At 35.6% G+C, this 13,924-nt stretch overlaps 1 long non-coding RNA gene across 1 annotated transcript in view; it reads left to right on the forward strand.

The window, feature by feature from the left end:
* The first annotated feature begins 951 nt into the window (after positions 1-951).
* LOC111559709 overlaps positions 952-13,924 on the forward strand; it is a 33,971-nt gene continuing 20,998 nt past the window's right edge. The window contains exons 1-3 of the long non-coding RNA XR_002740829.2: positions 952-2,471; positions 3,401-3,468; positions 4,180-4,225. This is a non-coding gene — a long non-coding RNA (uncharacterized LOC111559709). The remainder of the gene's footprint in view (positions 2,472-3,400; positions 3,469-4,179; positions 4,226-13,924) is intronic.

Below are 13,924 nucleotides of genomic sequence, written 5' to 3' on the forward strand. Positions count from 1 at the left end.
CTGCTCAAACCCTCCCTCAGTGTGACTCCTCCCTATGTGCACCTAATGCCCTCAAACTACTCCATACTCTATTAGCTTCAACTAGCAATAGTTCATTCTGGCAGTGCCTCATGAGCCCCAACTTTTCCAATCACTTGTGCCTTATCAAAACATTACTGTTTTCTGTCTCAATTCCTTAAGACTCCCCTTCATTAAAGAGATAGAGGGCTCATTTTATCCAGTAATGATAAAATTGTGAAAGATTTAACCTCTTATTCCTCTCTGTTAGGCTGTTACTGTTCCAGTAATACTATATTACAAACTACTCCCTTAACTCATTGACTTATAATAGTGAGCATTCATTTTTCTTACAAATCTGAGGATCAGCTGAGGTGTTTTGCTTCAGGGTAGACTGGACTTGGCTCTGCATTCTGGGAGGGTTTAGATCTGCTTCACCTAACTTACTCTGGGATGGTAGCTTTCAGGGACATGCACTTCTCATGACAATCAGAGGACCACAAGATACGAAGTCAAAATTGTGCAAATACATTTAAGGCCTCTGCACACATCATGTCCACAAGTATTTCTTTAGCAAAAGAAGTTGTATTGCCAGTATGGCAGGGGTACTGAAATATGTTCCATGCATTAGAGTGCACTGCTAGGTCCTGGGGGAAAATAGTGAATTGACAATCTCCATAGCTTCCAAGGAAACATATTTTCTCTTTACTGGGAATTTACTTGAGATAATACTGTACCTTAAGTGAAAGTCGAGCTTGTATTGATGCAAAATGATATTATTGAAATTTAAGAGACAGTTGAAGAAATGTAATATCCTATGAATCACATCCAGTAGATGTTCTTCTATCAACTATATAATGGAATAAAATCTAACATGGTGCTAGGCAGTTTTAAGGGGTTTATCTCATTTAATTACTAAAATAACCTCATATATTAACAACTCTTCTAATTCCATTTGGCAAGTTAGAGAACTGAGGCACAGAGGTTTACCAGTTTGCCTAAGGTCACATATTAGTAAGGTTTGTACTCTAGCTCTGGACACTATGCTTCTAACTGAGAGACGAAATCTGCAAATAGACAATGAGACCATATATAAAAATAGAACTCTGACCCACAACTTGTAGCAAGCTGTCCAGGAAGCCAACCTATTATCTACAATAACCAGACTAGGAAGCTAGCTTGCTATAAAGGAGATCTATAGGAAGTCACAGTACTATCTTGAGTAGCAATCCAGGAAGCCAAATAATAACCCCTGCAACAATCGACCCCAAAAGGCTATGATTTGACAGCTTTCCAAATATTTATTCCAACTGCAAGCTGAGAACCATCCAGAGAAAGCCAAGCATGTATATAACCAATCACATAGAATGCCCTGTTTGTAGTTAGTAGACTCACAGCATCCCCAATTGCAACAACCTCCAATCAAGGCATACATGAAGCCTTCCTATTTTATCACCATAAAACTTTGCCGTCTCTCTGCCTGCCTTTGAGTCTCTGCCAAAACATAAGTGATGGTGGCTGACTCCCTTGCTATAGCAAACTCTGAATTAACAACTTTGGCTTTTCTCATTTGTTTAGTTTTTATTTATTTCCACATAGCCAGAACAATATCCGTTATAGCTAATGTAATTGAATTTGTGCATATCTAACATAGATTCTAAGACTGTAGCTAAAACTGCTGAAAGGCCAATAATCAACTCATTTCATCACTTCATTTTCGTAATATGGCCCCACTTGTATTTAGTATTTAGAGGATTTCATATATCTATAGAAAGTCCAAGTTAATGATAATCACAATAATAGTAACAAAGTATAAGTCAATGGTAAGAACAATAGTAATAATAAAAGTAAATGTGTTATTAAGTACTTATAACCACCACATACATTATTAAAAACAGTATTTAGATTAGTTTGTTGCATGCTCAAATTAATCATATGAGCTGATTACTGGCATATTTCCATTTTACAAGGAAACAGAGACTTAGAAGTTAAGAAACTCGCCAAATATCCACGTTGTTTACATATTATACAAACATCATTTAATTTTGCCGGCTTACCTCCAAACTTTAATTGCATTTATATTTAGTTCAATACCTGGCACACAGAATTCAACTTAATAGAGAAAAGAATAGATTACTTAGATAATAACCAAGATTCAGTAAAACCTACACTAACCCTAAAGACCTATTCACCAAATTTTTTGGAACTTCCTTAGGTTTTCCTCAGCAGCTTTTTTTCTACGTGAAAAAATACATATGTGTAAAATAACTACATTTCCCATTTAGATAAGAGTGTCTTAAGAGCATACTATCATTTTTGCTTTTTCTCAAGGTTTTAAGTGTGTGCATGCTGTGAACACTCAGACAATGCTGGAGAGAAGCAGACACTGTGCTACCCACTTACCTATGTGCCTGGTGAATCTACTGTCAACTGTTGAAAGCAGTAACTGGCCCCTAACATCACCACATCCAAAGGTCTATAATTTCCCTATTAAGCAGCCATCAGATACTGGCTGAGTACTATGTATGTGAAAAATTATGGTTAGGCAGTGACTTCCTGACAACCAGGTCTCATGAGAATACTCTCAGCAAAGAAATGTTGGAAATAACCTGTTTTTCAATTCTTTAGCAGGACAGTTAAGGGGGTTGTAAACTTGATGTGCATATGAGTAGAAGGCCTAATCCATTTCCTTCAAAACACTTGAGATCCTTATAAAATGACAATGAAATTACAATACAATGGAATACAATACAATGAATTACAACTTAGAATACATTTCACTGATAAATACCAAAGCATGACATAAAGAATGTATTCAAGTAAAAAATGTTTAAAGATAAAAAATATATATCTGCAAAAATTAAGATATTGGCAATTATGGAAAATGACTATGAGTTTAACTAAAGGCAAGGAAGAAGAGAACATTCCAGTTGTGGGGAATAGTGTGGCCAAAGACAGTAGTAGGAAAAAGAGACACGTGTAGACATGCATGAGTAGATCAGTCCACTAGGAAAAAAAAGTAAGGAAATAGTGGCCCTCATTTCTGTTATGCCTTTAATGTACATGAAGAATGTCTGACCTTTAGTGGAACATTGAAGACTAACAGGAAATAACACAAGTGCTTATTTTGCAACCAGAAGTTCCCAATGGCAATTCTACAATTTACATTTTTAGAGAATGAGTTATCATGAATATACACCATTTTTCTTCATATATGGTATCTGTTCATGTGACAACACGACATTTTATAAATAACACATTGTACCATCCTGTACTCTTCCAAAGGAAATATGCCTGCTGTCCACCCCACTTCTTCCTTGATATCTCACTGTTTTACCCCTCAATAAATTATGCACTATTCCAAGGAATTATACTTACAGTTTTTTGTCTTTTCCTTAAAAAGGCCATGAAAGAGCGAAATCTGTCTAGTAGACCGTTGAACTCCCAGGCCTCTATTCTGAAGTCTCATGGGTGAGCTCACAGTCCATATTATCATAGAACCTGGGAGGATTTTTTTCACTTACTTTCACTTACTTTTTCACGCACTGAATCATCCCTTTATTAGCCTCTTCCCATCCCCACCTTTTTTTCTACTTGGGTTATGATATGTCTCACAGCAAGCATCACCCTATTATTATCTCCAGTTTTGTTGTCTGGATTTATTTTCAGTCCCTGGCAGGGTATATGAATATCCATGATATTCATGGGAACAATGGCAACAAACACTGGAGACGAAGGCTAGGAGTGTCCTCCTCCATTCATACAGCCTGTATGGCAGAATGGCCTGAGAGATAATTTGGGGGCCAGTTTATCATGGTCTGTAAGGAGTTTTACCCAGTAATTGTTTTTATCTGCCTTTTTTCACAAGACCTTGTGTTAGGTACTAGACAAAGATACTGTACTTGCCATCAAAACCTTAAAGTCTAACATAAAATCAGATCCTAATTGTATCAGAGAGTGATTTTCTAAGAAAAGTACAGAGAAGGGGGCAATGGGAGTTCAAAGAAGAGGATTACTTCTTACTGGTGAAGGGTCAATCATGCTTTCTGGAAAAAAAATGCAGTAATTTATTTCTGTCCTAATAGGCAGGGAGCACATGACAATAAACCTTTACATCTAGGCACTTAGAGCTATGGAGAATTGGTCAGTATCATCATTCAAACTTTATTTTCTCCTTCCTAGGAGCCGTTCTGTTTAAGTTCACTGCACCTGATCCCAAGGAGCTCAAGTAATGTAAAATATCCTGCTTGATTAAGTTAATTTCAAGGTTTCATTTCTGATATATTGCCTACAACCATTTTATTCATTGTGATAACTGCATAAAAATAACCTAAAAAAATAGTTGAGTAAGTAATAGTGCCACAAGTTCCTTTCCACTCATTTCATCATAAATCTTAAATTTGCCTTCCGACACTAACAGCACTTTAGTGAGCATGAAATGTGATTATAATTGTGAAAGTAACTGGAAAAGAAAACATCGGCTTGCTAGATACGTTATTCTAAAAAAGAAATGCATAGGGATGAGGGAATCTCCAATATGGAAATGAAAAGATTCTGAGGATATGAAATTCATTATCTAGTTGCCGAACTTTTTTTCTTTTGTTACTTCTGTGTTGCATTAAACTGTATGCCTCTATTATGAGATAGCCTGTACTTTTCCATTTCAAATTTTTTAATACGTGCAAAGTAATTAACCTTATAATAGCTCTAATATTAGATGTCCAAACTGCCCTTTTTCTTATTAGTCATTTTAATTTGTTCAACATGTACTGGGAAACTGACAATAAGGAGTCCAAATTATTATTTAAATAGACTACCATCTGCGCAGAAGAGACAACTGTCTTGATATGCAATAAAACACTATGATTTTTTAAATGTATGTGTATTACTGAGTGGTAGAATACCTGTAGTTCACCCATTATGATCATTTTTTTTAAAGTTTATTTATCTATTTTGAGAAAAGAGAGAGTGCGAGCAGTGGGGGCAGAGAGAGAGGGAGAGAGAGAAACCCAAACAGGCTCCATGCTGTTAGTGCAGAGCCCCACACAAGGCTCAAACCCATGAACTGTGAGATCATGACCTGGGCCAAAATTAAGAGTTGACGTTTAACCAGTTGAGCCACCCACGCACCCCATCATGATCATGTTAAACAAAAGTATACTATCATTATTTTGTACATTATAAAAAATATCACCCAATACACAAAATTTATTTTTTTCTTTTCTTCTAGCACTACAGATATATAATTGACATATAACATTGTGTAAGTTAAGGTTTCCAATGAGTTGATTTACTTATTTATTGCAAAATAATTACCACCATGGTATTAGCTAACACCTGCATCATGTGAGATAATTACCATTTCTTTTTTTGCAGTGAGAACATTTAAAATCCACTTAGCAACTTTCAAGTATATAATACAGTATTACTAACTATAATCACCATGCTGTACATTAGATCCCCAGAACTTACTCATCATAACTGTAAATGCATACTTTTTTTTAATGTTTATTTACTTTTGAGACTGAGACAGAATGCGAGTGGGTTAGGGGCAGAGAGAGAGGTAGACACAGATCTGAAGCAGGTGATGCATACGGGCACTTGTACCCCAATGTTTATAGCAGCACTTTCAACAATAGGCAAATAATGGAAAGAGCCTAATGTCCATCAAATGAAGAATGGATAAAGAAATTGTGGTTTATATACACAATGGAATACTATGTGGCAATGAGAAAGAATTAAATATGGCCTTTCGTAGCAACATGGATGGAACTGGAGAGTGTTAATGCTAAGTGAAATAAGTCATAGAAAGACAGATACCATATGTTTTCACTCTTATGTGGATCCTGAGAAACTTAACAGAAGACCATGGGGGAGGGGAAGGAAAAAAAAAGGTTAGAGAGGGAGGGAGCCAAAACATAAGAGACTCTTAAAAACTGAGAACAAACTGCGGGTTGATGGGGGGTGGGAGGGAGGGGAGAGTGGGTGAGGGGTACTGAGGAGGGCACCTGTGGGAATGAACACTGGGTGTTGTATGGAAACCAATTTGACAATAAATTTCATATTAAAAAAAACCCAAACAGATCTGAAGCAGGATCCAGGCTCCAAGCTGTCTGCACAGAGCCCAATGTGGGGCTCGTACTCACGAGCTGTGAAATCATGACCTGAGCTGAAGTTGGCTGCTCAACCGACTGAGCCACCCAGGTGCCCCTTAATTTTTTTTTTTTGAAATGCATACTCTTTGACCTATGTGTCCTTTTCCCCCCTCATCTGACAGCTCCTGGTAACTACTTGTCTCTGTTCCTCTGAGTTTTGCTTTTTTAGATTCCACATATAAGTGACATTATGCATATTTGCCTTTCTCTGTGTGACTTATTTCACTTAACATAATAACTTTAGGATCCATCCATATTGTCACAGCAGGATGTCCTTTCTCATAGCTCAATAATATTCCATTTACATATGGGAGTTCAGTTATCCCTTGAAGAATCTGTTTTCATTTCCTTTGAATATATACCCAGAAGCGGGATTGATGGATCGTACAGTAATTCTGTTTTTATTATCTTGAGGAACCACCATACCATTTTCCATAGTGGCTGTACCAACTTACATTCCCACCAACAGCACTATATAAATATGCTCTTTCCTCCTCAAACCTCTAGTTATTAATTTTAGCATCCATTGATGATTGTTGCCTGAATCATCAGTTTTTACTATTTGAATCATCAGTATTTACTATGATGGTGGCCAAGTGGTGCATTTCTTCTCTATTTATCAATTGGCATTTTATTTAAAAAAGAGTTTTTTCATTTATCTATGTATAATTTTTTTTAAAGAATCAGTTCTCTTTTTTAATATTTATTTATTTTGAGAGAGAGAGAGAGAGAGAGAGAGAGAGAGAGAGAGAGAAAGCGTGAGCAAGCACACAAACAGGGGAGAGGCAGAGAAAGAGGGAGAGATAGAGAGTCCCAAGCAGGCTCTGGGCTGTCAGCACAGATCCTGATGCAGAACTCGAACACATGAGCTGTGAGATCATGACCTCAGCCAAAATCAAGAGTTGGATGCTTAACTGACTAAGCCACTCAGGTGCCCCTATAAAATTTTTTCAGTTTGGATTCATGGACTCATTTTAGTTAGGTAAGTTCTATTTTGTGTGATCACAGAAATGTACCATTCAGATCTTTAACAAGAATCTGTTCTGAGAATGTGGGTGTCTGACAGCTTCCAGTTGCTGCCCCTGAAGACCTGATCGCTATATGTTCTGCCAAAGCCTTGCTTCCATAGGGCTGCTCCTGGTCAGTGCTGGGCATAGGTACTATAGTTGGGGTGTTTATGCCCAGTACTAAATTCTCGTAACTATGCAGTCTTCTTCTGGGCTGGACATGAGCCTGGACAAGACTTTCTCAGAGCTGCACTGCAGTATGAGACTTTCCATCCAACTCCCTTCCATCTCCCCTTCACAGGAGTCAGTTTTTCACTGCATGTGGGGTTCTCCCTGCCTACTTCTGCTCTGTCTCTTCTTTATCCTTCCTAGGTACTTCCCCTAATAAACTATTGCAATTTTAATTCTGTATTACTGTTTCTTGGAAGACATATTCTTTTACTGTCATTTATTCTGGTGTTTGAATAATCCCAGATTTGGCCAGTAGGAGATATTTCAAGCTGGCTTTTACGTTCTCTTTTCTTTATCTTTTTATTTAGAAAGAATTTCAGATTCACACAGAAGCTCAAAATATAATACAGAGAGTTCGTGCGCTAGAGCCTTCACTCAGCTTCCTTCAAGGATAACATATTCCATAACCATAATACAATTATCAAAATCATAATACTGGTAATGGCATACTAAATATACTGCACCCCTTCTTCAGATTTTACTTGTTTTCCCACGCATTTATGTGTATGTGTGCGAGGGTGAAGGATTCTATGAAATACAGATTTGTTTAATCACTACCGCAATACGGATCCAGAACTGTCTGATCAGCTTAAAGAAACTCCCTTGGGCTATTCTTTTGCAGTTCTAGTATCCTTCCAACAACCCTGACCCCTGGAAACCATTGATATTTTCTCCATCACTGTAATGTTGCCATTTTGAAAATGTTACATAAATTGAATTACATAGTATGTAACCTTTTGAAATTTGATTTTTCTTTCATTCACTTAATGCCAATGAGATCCATCTAAGTAGTTGCATATATCAACCGTTCTTTCCTCTTAATTGTTGAGTAGTATTCCATGGGATGGATATGCCACATTTTGTTTATCCATTCACCCATTGGAGGGCATTCATGCTGTTTCTGCTTTGGGACTATTTCAAATAAAGCTTCTAAGAACATTTGCTTGCAGGTTTTTGGAATGTGATCTTATGTTTTCAGTTTTGAGTAAATACCAAGGAATTATATGGTAATATGGCAAGCATATGTTTAACTTTATAAGGAAGTATAAATATATATTTCACCATCTTTCAATTTTTTTAGTCCTTTTCTCATTTATTTGGAGGAGCACCTCATATATTCTGTATTCCAGTCATTTGATAATTAGGTTTTGCAAATAGCTTCTTCTAACTGGTTACCTTTTTTTTTTTTTTTTAACTTGTTAAATGGTGTATTTGGGTGGACTAAAATAATTAATCTACTTACACTCACCACTTTTTAATTATGTTTTATCTTTTCTGTGTCTTGGTGAAGAAATTCTTCTCACAAAGGTATTTCCTTAAGTTATATTCTAACATTCACATTTAGGTTATACAATCACTTTAAACTCATTCTTGTTATTATATGAACAAATTCTATTTTACCTGTATGTCTTTATTATTCTACAACAATTTTCAAAATCCTTCCTCCAATTAACTGTGATACCATTTATTTCATAGGTCAATTTTTTCATATATGTGAGACTTATGTTATTGGGCTTTCTATTCTATTTGTTTATTAATCTACTCTTCTATCAATGACCCCCCTCTTCATTAAAATGGGTTTATAATAAGATTTATTAAAAAGCAAGTCCTCCTACTCTGTTCTTCTTCAGGAATGTCTTGTTATTCTTGAATTTTTTTTCATATTAATTCTAGAATCAGCTTGTTCAATTTCATTAAAATCCCTGTCAGGATTTCTTTGGATTTTTATTGAACATATAGATTACTTTAATGAGAATTGCTACTTCTATGATATTGAAACTATTAATGGACATGATATTTCTTTTTTATGTAGGTCATCTTTAATGTCTTTCAATAAAGTTTTATGATTTTCTCCATAAAAATCATGAGCATCTTTATTTATACTTATTGTTATAATTCTTTTATATTTGGTGCTGCTAACAATGATAGATATGCTTCTAATGTTTAGATTATTATGATTTGCTGTAGGGTTTGTAAATATACTTTACTAGGAAAAGAAAATTTATCTTGGTAGCTTCTTTAATTTTTTCTTTTCTACTCATGAATTGGTGTTAAATTCTATAGAATGCTTTTTTTTTTTTAGCAAATATTGAGATGATCATGTGTATTTTCTCTTTTAATCTGTTTATATGGTAAATTACATTAAAAGATCCTTAAAGCTAAATTCAGCTCTTCATTCCTAGGATAAAACCAACATAGTTTTAAAATGTATTCCTAGATACAGTACCTAATATTTTGTTTAGGAGTTTTGCTTCAATATTCATGAGTGATATTGGCCTAAATTTTCCTTTTCAGTAAGTTCTTTTCTGTTTTGGTTTCAATGTCATATTAGCCTCATATAAAATTAAATTCTCCTTCTTTCTATTCTCATTGCCTGAGTCAGCCTCAGTGTGACTACACTTTAGACAGGTTTATTCTTCAGTATTGGCCCCTGTCCTTCCTTTTTCTAAAGCAATTGCGTTAGAAAGGTACAACTGTAAATTCTCTCCCTACCCCTTTGAGATGTAAATTCTCTGCAACCCAAAAATGTCTTTTTCAAGAACCAGAGAGCTATTTCTTTGAAATAAAATAAATAATAAACTTATATCAATACTTCTTTAGTCATCAATTTTCAACATTTATAGTTAATCTATGCAAATTCCCCAGTACCATTTACTCATATCACTTTTCTGGTCTTCTCAAAAAATTGTATCAATTTTGGAGAGGTAAAAGTTATGAAACTCTTGTTAATATGGCCAAACATCAAGTTATCTCCATATTCTGCTACTTCTCTCTCTCTCTTTTTTCTTTTGGATCATATCTCTAGAGTCTTCCAACCTTGTGTTCCTTCTTGTCTGGTTGCTTTTTAGGTCTGATGCACAAGTGGTATCCTGGGTGGGTCTTCTCTTTCCCTTCATCTGGAGAATTCCTCTCCCCAATCCTCTGCATCAGGGACCCTGGTTCTTAGGACCTGTACTTTCTCTTCCTTGACTTGCAATAGCTCTGCCAAAGGCATAGCCACAACTTCAATCAGGAAAATTTCATTTTATCTTCCATAATTTCTCTAAGGAAAGGTTCTTGAAACAAAGAGGAAACTAATTCTAATATTGCCTATTGATCTATGAAATAAGCTTAGGGGGAATTTCATTTGCATATCTTACTCAGGGGCTCTGCCACTATGTTCATTAGCCATCCATTGCTTCCCTCTGCCCTGGGCATGTGTATTTCAGACTGGGTTTAAGTTGATCATTTCCTTCGTCAACTCACTCCAGTTCTAATATTAATCACAACTAGAACCATCATATTGTGAAATTATAAAAACAAAGTGAAGGGAGTCAATATTTAGTGAAAATCCACTATGACCTACTCTACTAGGTACTTTACATCCACTATAAATGATTATAGCATCAAACAATCCTACTAAGTAGGTATTATTTTAGGGGCACCTGGGTGGCTCACTCAGTTGAACATCTGACTCTTGATTTTGGCTTAGGTTATGATCCAGGGTCATGGAATCAAGCCTCTCATTGGACTCCATACTGAGTGTGGAGCCTGCTTAAGATTCTCTCTCTTTCCCTCTCATCACCCCTCCCTTTAACCCTCCCCCACATACATGTGCATGCTCACTCTCTCTCTCTCTCTAAAAGTAGGTATTACTCTAATTCTCTAATTTTTCTAACTAGAAACTATGGGCATAAGGAACAGGGTCTTACAGATAGTAAGTTGTGGTCCAAATATTACAATATGTTTCTATTACTTTAAAGCCCATGTTTTATCCTTTTCATAGCCTTGCATCAAGGTCAGCTTGAAGTAAAAGACTTTAATTTCCCGAGTAACCTCTTGAGGTCTGACTAATTTTACAATCTGCTCATGACTTCTTATGGGAGAACTCTGTACCCGATGAATGAAATGAACCTTAATTTCCTTGCCTGAGCAAATGGAAAAGTTATAATTCAGTTTGTAAAGACTACAAGAGAACTCAAGAAAAATCTCTGACAAAGACACCCCCCCACACACACACACACCACCTTATCCCACAAAGCAATTTATTATAGTGGATTTGAATGGGATCTTCTTTCTGTTCTAAGGGCAGAAACAAAGACACGTGGTAGATTCTGGCTGTTGTAGATTAGACTTATGTTCTCTTCTTGTCTTGTGTTTACATCATGAAAAATATTAATAATCAATCTTCAAGTTATTATAAAAATTTCAGTGAGTAAGGTAGGAGCCAAAAAAGAAAAATCCTGAAAGTATTAGTGCTGTCTATAAGTATTGTTAGATTAATATATACTAATGCTTATTTTCCCAAGGCTTTCATTGATAAGTAAATATATTAAAATATACATATATGTTTATTAGCAAAAATAATTATTTTTAAAGCATAAATGATTTTATTAGTGAACTTACTCCTCAGTTTCTGGAAAGGCCAAGAAACACATTACTAAATAAGCATTCTCTTTTCATTCAAATCTCTCCCCTAATGCCCTATACTTCTTTGGCAATGAAATTGCTGGTACTTTTGGCACCTTCAACAAGTTCAATAAGACAATCAACTGGGCCCACTTCTCCTACTAAATAATAATTTTATTTAAGTTTTTTAATGTTTCTTTTTGACAGACAGAGAGAGACAAAGTGTGAGCAGGGGAGGGGCATAGAGAGAGAGGGAGACACAAAATCCCAAGCAGGCTACAGGCTCCAAGCTGTTGGCACAGAGCCCCATGCAGGGCACGAACCCAGGAACCACAAGATCATGACCTGAGCCAAAGGTGGAGGCTTAACCAACTGAGCCACCCAGGTACCCCTAACTAATAATTTTCTCAGGGATGAGTGAATTAAGAATGAGAAACTAAGTTGACTACCCACATTTGGTTTTAGTTTTTGGTGGAGAAATAAGAAATACCTAAATGGCCTTTTGACCTACCTCCTCTTTATTTAGGTAACAAAATCAAATCATCTAGGTTGTGATGCATCACCTAAAAAATGCACATCAAGTTCACGTTGTTTAACTATGAAGGAAAGGAAAACACAGACACACACACAAATTCACAGATGTGCAGACACACACACCGAGGATTTAAGTCAACTGAAACTTGTAAAGTCAAAAATATATTTTAACAGAATTTTTCATAAGATGGAGATTATAGTTACAGGAAGTACAGATGTTTACTCAATTTAGTAAGAACAATCATTCTATAGTTTTGCTACTATTGTCTTAAAATTTCATAATTTTTAAACATTCTATTCGTGTGCCTGTATTTGATAATCTAATCTCAATTTTTCTAAGAATAAAATGTTCTTTTTACTCAAAAGTGAAATTAACTTTGGAAGTAAATAGAGATATATATACCTCACATTCAATTTATCTTTATTAAAAGATATTAATTTTTAAGATATGACTATGACTTTGGCCACTAAGAAATGTTACATTTATGTCCTGCTTTAAATCTTCAATCAATCTCTCCCATCTGTCAAATTTTTATAGCTACTAAAAGATAAAGGCTCTGTTGCTATGGTAATTATTCTATTACCTAGGTGACAGTGTTCCAATGATGTCATTGTTAGTGATCTAACTCATAAAACATTTTTTAGTTTTAGTATAGTTACACAAGGGGGAACATTACCAATGATACAAAATCAAGAGGGTCAGAAGAATGCTGCTCTTCTTAATAAACAGGGTACTCACAAATGAAAATTAGAAGGTGAACACTCAAATGAATTTCTCCAATTATCTCTGCTTTTAGTTGGGTCAATGCCCTCATCAGCATTTTACAAAGCTGAATGAAAAAGAAGAGTTTGTGTGTAGAGAAAGATAAAAAGAAAGCAAGGTGTTCAGGGGAAGAATTGTGGAAATGGCATCCCATTGAAAAAATGTATTTCCTTAACTCTTTTCAGTTGAATCTCAGGCTTGATCATTGGCAAGGGGAAAAAATGCTGTGTGCTTTCATTTTAGTGTCATAATCTACTCCTTAACCAGAGAGCTGTGTACAAAGAAATGCAGAGAAAGATATAAAGGAGGAATTGGAAACAGGAAATTAGGTGGAGAAGATAGCAAAAAAGATCAGAAACTGAGTTGTCGGTCACTATTCAGATTATGATAAAAGAGGAATTAGGGGGGAAAAAGGTAGCAAGAAGGGTGGATAAGAGTTTGAAAAGTTTGTCCAACTTCAATTGGACTTGTTAAGAGGTGACTTCCCTGTGCTGATGCTATCTCCTTCTTATTTAAAAGACTTTCAGATGTTGGCAAAGACATAAAGCATGCCACTGTCCAATATTACCTAACAGATGACAGGGAAAGTATCCTTTGAGTTCAGAGGATTCTATAGGCATCCACGCTCTAATGACTCCAGGTGAATTATTACCCATCAAAGAAAAATGAAACCAACATCTCCTTTATAAAGGTAGTAAAGCCAATTCTTGAAAATCCTTTTTTCTCTTTTCCTCTTATCACGTCTTCTACATATTTGCCTACCCTATTCTCTCATACTGTAAGACTTGAATTAAGCTTGAAGAGAATGAAGAAATCCTAGTAGTCTATTTTATAGGTAAGGCAAAGGT

This window comes from Felis catus, chromosome A3, assembly GCF_018350175.1.
Source record: "Felis catus isolate Fca126 chromosome A3, F.catus_Fca126_mat1.0, whole genome shotgun sequence".
Lineage (NCBI taxonomy): Eukaryota > Metazoa > Chordata > Mammalia > Carnivora > Felidae > Felis > Felis catus.